The sequence below is a fragment of the Corvus moneduloides genome, chromosome 1 (assembly GCF_009650955.1).
Source record: "Corvus moneduloides isolate bCorMon1 chromosome 1, bCorMon1.pri, whole genome shotgun sequence".
Lineage (NCBI taxonomy): Eukaryota > Metazoa > Chordata > Aves > Passeriformes > Corvidae > Corvus > Corvus moneduloides.
Window position 1 is genome coordinate 77,132,337 of NC_045476.1, and position 6,000 is coordinate 77,138,336.

Sequence of the window (6,000 nt, forward strand, 5' to 3'; positions counted from 1 at the left end):
GTTTTACTCTCAGGTAACAGGCACATCCAGCTCTCCCCCTATTCAGGGCAGTAGCTCTCCTTCCTACTCAATGGGTGCACTCCCGAGTGATTCAGACCAGAAGACTCTGCAATCTTTGTCACTTTTGTAAGGGGAGCATCCCAGCCAGACTTAGCTGAGAACACTTTACCAGGGGTTCATACTTGTGGTTTTGGTCAATAGTAATACTAGAAACAGGCTAGTGAAGCCAGGCAGGATGTAGCCCAGTTCAAGTTCCAGCTGACTGAAGCTTGACCGAAGCTAAAAAAAAAAAAAGAAAAACCTGCCAGAAAAGCCCCCTTTAACTTGTTTAAATTTCTGTCCCATTTATAAGTCTGGCAGTAGTAGTTGCAGACACAGTTAGCCAGCTACCATAATCCTGCTAGGTCTGCCCCTGGCATGCACAGGCACATTCCAGGTTTAATGCACAAAGACTGTTCTGTCACCGAAGTCTTCCAAAATACATTTACAGAAGAGACTGAAGGCTCGCTTGTGGTCCAGGTACTAGATTTTACCTAAGTTGCTCTGGTGTTGACAGCAATTTATGTCAGGCTGCAGCTGAAAACTGGACCAGCAGCCCCCAGGGACTGCAGGATTAATATTCACTCTGAGTGCTAGGCTGCACCGATGTCTCCTTGCTGCCTCCAGCACCTGTACCATGGCATGTGCTACCTTACTTAGAATTGTGTCTGCCCACACCATAATCACTTTCTCACACGTCCGTGTGGACCCAGCTCCGGCTTCTAAAACTGGCAAGGTCCCGCGGAATGAGGAGACAGCAGACTGATGCACATCTGCACCTCCAGCCCCCTTGGATCCCTGGAAGAGGAGATGCTTGTGTGAGCATGGGTGTCCAGTAGAAGTTTTATGCCCAGCGAGTAAACAGTCTGACAAAGTCTGAGGAGACACAAAGAACAGCATGTGTAGCATTACCTTTAAAGCTGCCACTCCAAGAACTGGGGGGGAAAGAGATAAAGACAGATGTAAATATATTTACTTGGTACTGGCAGATAGAAACAGGTATCACAGGGAAAGAAAGGTGGAGAGCATTGCTAATTGAGATTGAGCTGGTTAAACCAGGAAATAGTGTAAAATGAGCAAAGAAGAAGTAGAGAGGGAAAGCTGAAAAGAAAATAAATGTCATTGAGAGTAAGGAAGAAAGGGGTAGTAGGAGAAAAGGACTGAAGTGTATTAGATTACAAAAAATAGGACCTTAAATGTTAAGGAAAAGTGAAAAGGGGGGAGAACATCCATACACTGAAATTTTATTACACTTGAATACCACATGTATTACAATCCTGATGATCTCAATGGTTAAATGAGGATGTGATTGCCTTTGGAATTTGGAAAGGTAACTGTGCAGTTTAAGAATTTCATATTAATTGATTGTACATGCTAGCAGGAAATAAGTAGCCTTACTTTAACTTCAGAAGTAGAAACAGCTGATTTAAAATGCTGGTTTTGTTCACTGTGGGACAAAGGTATCCCTAATTTTAGTACAATAATAGCATTGCTCATGCTAGAAGTGTGGTAAAAGCTGACACAATACCACTGCATCCTGCTCTGTACAGGAGTTAGAAGTTGTCATTGAACCAAGTGGAGCCCTCTTTATCACTCTGTGCAACAAAGGGGAAAACTGGAGGTTTTTTTTGTTTTTCTGGGGTTCTTTCTGAAATGATCCTCATCTAATAGTTTAAGCAACTTCCGCATCGTGGTGCTGTGAACCCCATTAGAGCAGCGTCCACGGATCACAGAACGCTGACTAGAATACATTTTACTTTGCTTGTCTGCAGCTACCAAATACATTGGATTCTGTCTCCAACTGTGAAATCCATGGTGGCATCAAAACCCCACCAGGGCTGGTTGGGGACTGCAGAAAGGGAGCCTGTGGAGGATGGGTAGCTCATCCGAGTTCACTGTCCTTTCTGAGGAGCTTTTGGTTTATACAGAAAGGCAATCAAGGGGACTGGTAGGCCCAGAATAAAGTACTGTAGAAATAGCTTCTTTTTCTACTTTGCTGTTTTAAAGTAATGGCAGCAAATAGTTGTGTTCATTGACTTCACAGAGCTAGAGAACTGTGGAAAGCATGTGGAAAAGGAGGGAAGGCTGAGTCCAGGGGAGATCCATCACAATGTGAAAGAAAGTGCAGATGTTGAAGTGAGAGGAAAGAGCACAAGATCTCATGAGGAAATAAGGAGAAGTGAAGAATGGGCACAGACAAAAGGATGAATGGAGGGATAGACTCATAATTGTTTTTCTAACTGTTATCTTTAAGATTTGAGGGCATGTGGAGTGATCCACAACTTCAGTGCCCTGATGTGGCAACTTAGCAGGTGGATCAGAAACAGGAGGATTCAGGGATGATTCTGAAAAGTGAGCCTCGAGGCCAGGGCCTGGAGATAAGCACCACCTGGGAACCACTTGCTTCTCAGCTGGGCTTCTCATGTGATTCTTGTGTGCCTGACAAATCTTGCACTTCCCCCCACAGGCCGTTGAATTTCTTTCCAATAGGACCTTGTCAGTGGAAAATGAAGTTATCAGTGCTTTAACTAGGCATTACAGAGGGGGGGAGAATTCCTGGCAGTACTGACTCCCAGCTGGAGCTCTTTGTGTTCAGCATTTGTGGCCTGTGCTCAGCCCACAAAGTACTAACAGTCTCCTTTTCCTCTTCACAAAGGCTCTCCTGCTTACTTTTGAATGGGTGGGTAAGACTGGTCAGACTTGCCAAATTCTTGGCAAAGATTCATCCTTTGAAAGGCAGAGGACCCAATTCCTGTTGGTGCTGTTGTGATGTGATTTTTACAGCACTCTGCACAGCCTGGTGTTTCAAAGGCAGAGACGGTGCCGGTGCCATGTTGCTCTCTCACATCAGTCTCCAACACTACCAAGAAATTGTGCTACCTTGCAGTAAAACTGATGGAAGAGCAGGATCCAGGCTGAGCTTGGTGCCACTGTTTATATCCATCCTAAAAGTCTGCTCCTGGGAGACTCAGGTCTGGAACAGCACCGTGACCAGGCATGCAAATCTCAGTCCCTCCCGTGCTTGGTGCAGGAACAGCACTGGCATGAAGAAATGGGAATGCTGGCAGAGCTTTATGCAGCAGTGGTGGGCTGTGTTTGGTAGCCTCAGGCACATGGGCGGGGCCGGGGTGAGCTGGAGCCTTTCCCTTCTGCAGCGTCTCTGGGCAGAGACTGATGGTACGGGATTCTGGGCCATGGGCAGGGGTGGAGGAACCTGTTGGCAAGCAGGGACAGCCAGGACTGTGGCTACCTTTGGGGTTTGGATAGAGCAGCTAGGGATCCAAGCCAAGCCCTGACTCTAAAAGAAATACTGTTTTGTTAAAAAGGAGCATGGCAGTGACAGTCTAGTACCTCCCTGCTTGTGGTCCCCAAGCAAGCCAGCCCTTGGTGTAACGTGTTCCTCAAGCACACGGAAATAATTAACAAATGTTCCTTTGTATCTCAGCCAGCACTCGAGGTACCTAATTATGGACATTGTTTCTGTAAGAAACACCAAATAAATGTCCCTTTTCATTCCCAGAAGGAAGTAAAGAGCCATGAATACAAAAAGCATCAGGCCCAGCAATGTGTTAGCATATGCAATTGTCCCTTACAGCTTTGTGAACTGAAGGTAACTGGACTGGAGCCACTGGAGCTAAAACACCTGAGAGAAGAAACAGGTTTGTAACTGGAAGGAAAAGCAGAATTCTCTGTGCATGACTGACCAGAAACACTTTTGCCCAACATGATTATTTCAGTATGTACTAGGAGTCATGAGACCTTTAAGGGGGATGTTGGCAACTCTTTGAGAAGTCTGTGATTGAAGTTCAGAAAACTATAAAAGCATAATTTTGATAGACCTGACAAGCAAGTGTACATATTTTAGAGACTCACTCACAAAGAGGGAAGCTGAATCCTGAATATCCAACTCCCTATGAGGGTCTTCACATGCAGTGCTTCTAGCAGGATACCAGTGATACAAAAACACACCATACAGAATGAATGCTGTCAACATTCAATTGATAGGTTTGAAAAACAACCAGAAATCACTGGGCCTGGTGAGAATGAGAAACCTCAATTTAAAAATGTGATTGATTAAAATCTTATTTGTTGGGCTTGGCTTCTTTTTTTCCTGAAGAGGGTATCAGAGAAGGAACTAAAAGTTATGTGATAAGCCTTAAAAGTCTACCTAAAGAAAAAGAGCAACTACTGGAAGGCCAGGTTCTTCCCAAATGCCACAACTCATACACATACACAGACAAACCCATTTATCTCCATCCCTGGCCCTGATGTGTACCAAGATGCATCTTTTTATTAAAGACATTTTCTTTATGGGGAGTAAGTTTCAAAAATGCAGCGTTTGTACCCTGTTGAAATTGTTTAGTCCACTCACTAATATGAATGAGGACATCAGGGACTGCTGCTCTGGAAAGACATCAGAATATAGTACAGTAGTTCTCTTCTTTCTTACACAGGTTCTTTCTTTTCTTGGCCTCACACAGATATAGTCTATTATCCAGCCAAATCCTTACATAAATCTTGTCCAAAAGACTTCTAATCAGAAAAGAAAACAACAACCACACTATAAAAAAGACCACCTTGGGAAAAAAACAATGTACTCACAGAGTGGCATGGTGTCTGTTTAAGAGAGTTCCCATTTAGCAAGTGTTAGCTATTCAAAGAATTAACTGAAATGGGGTGGTAAGTCAGCATCTGTTCCTTGTCACTGAACTCAGGGCTATAGCAGAGAGCAGAGAAAGAAGTGAGTTATAAAAATTTTTAGCAGGAAAATGGAAAGGAATCACTTCGCTGTCCCATAGTCTGGATTATTTTCTTAGAAGGTGGATCAAAATACCTGTGGTTGTTTTTCCAAATTGTCTCCCCACTCAGAGAACACATGAGTAGAAGAACATAAGAGACACAAGATATGAAGCAGAGAGGACTCTGCTTTTCTAGAACTGTGGGGTTTTTTTTTTTAGCAGCACATGTATTTGGCTAGATTTATGCTATTCACACTCTTTATATATCCCTCTGCATTTTATTTGTGGGTAAGTGTAAGGTAAGAATTAATGCTGTTGTTTTAACATGCATATTTCAAGTGGGTAAAAGCAGTCCCACGGCCTTGTGTGCCTGGGATGAATTGTTTTGTGATTAGTTTTGACCAAACCTAGAAGAATTATACACAAAATTACTCTTTTATTACCTCCATTACAATGCATTAACTGTTTGCTAGGTGCTGACAGAGTCAGAAACCCTGGCAGGCCTTCTTTTGGTTTGTCACAGAGTCCCGGCTCTGAACCAACAAACAGAGCGTGCTGGAGCTGGTCAAAGAGGAATGTGGGTGCCAGTGACAGGGAAATGACAGAATTCATATTTCCTTGGGACTAGAAAAAGGCAGCACTACAGTAAAAGTCAACAGGATTTCAGGAGGACAGATTTCAGTTATCCAGAGAGTCATTAGGTAACATTTCCTGGAAGGCTGATCCAAGCCAAAAAAGGGAATTTAAAAAGAAATCATGTACCATGAAAGAAATTTTATTAAAGGTGCAACTGCAAGCTTTCCAGGTGCAGGCAATGGTCAGGAAGCAGAGTAAGTGACCAACTAGGTTATATCCCTTTGATCCCTAACATGGGAGGAAATTGTTCAGGAAGTAGAAACTGTATCAGAGTACTAAAGACTTAGTTTCAACAGCACACAAGAGCAACACCAGATAGGCCAGTGAGATGATAGTCCTAGCGACTATTGCTTGTGAAATCCTTCTGTCAGTGCATTAATATTAGGAAAAACAGAGTTGATGAGCTACTCAATGGAAGAGTAATTATTAGCAAATGACATTGAAAGACAACTTATTTAATGTCTTTTTGCTGAAATGTGACTGACAGTTAAGATCCATAGCAAAGGAATGGATCTATGCAAGGTGGTGTTTTCTGTAACTGTCTAGAAGATGAGATAGAGAGATTTATGTAAGGCGGAGTGGGAAT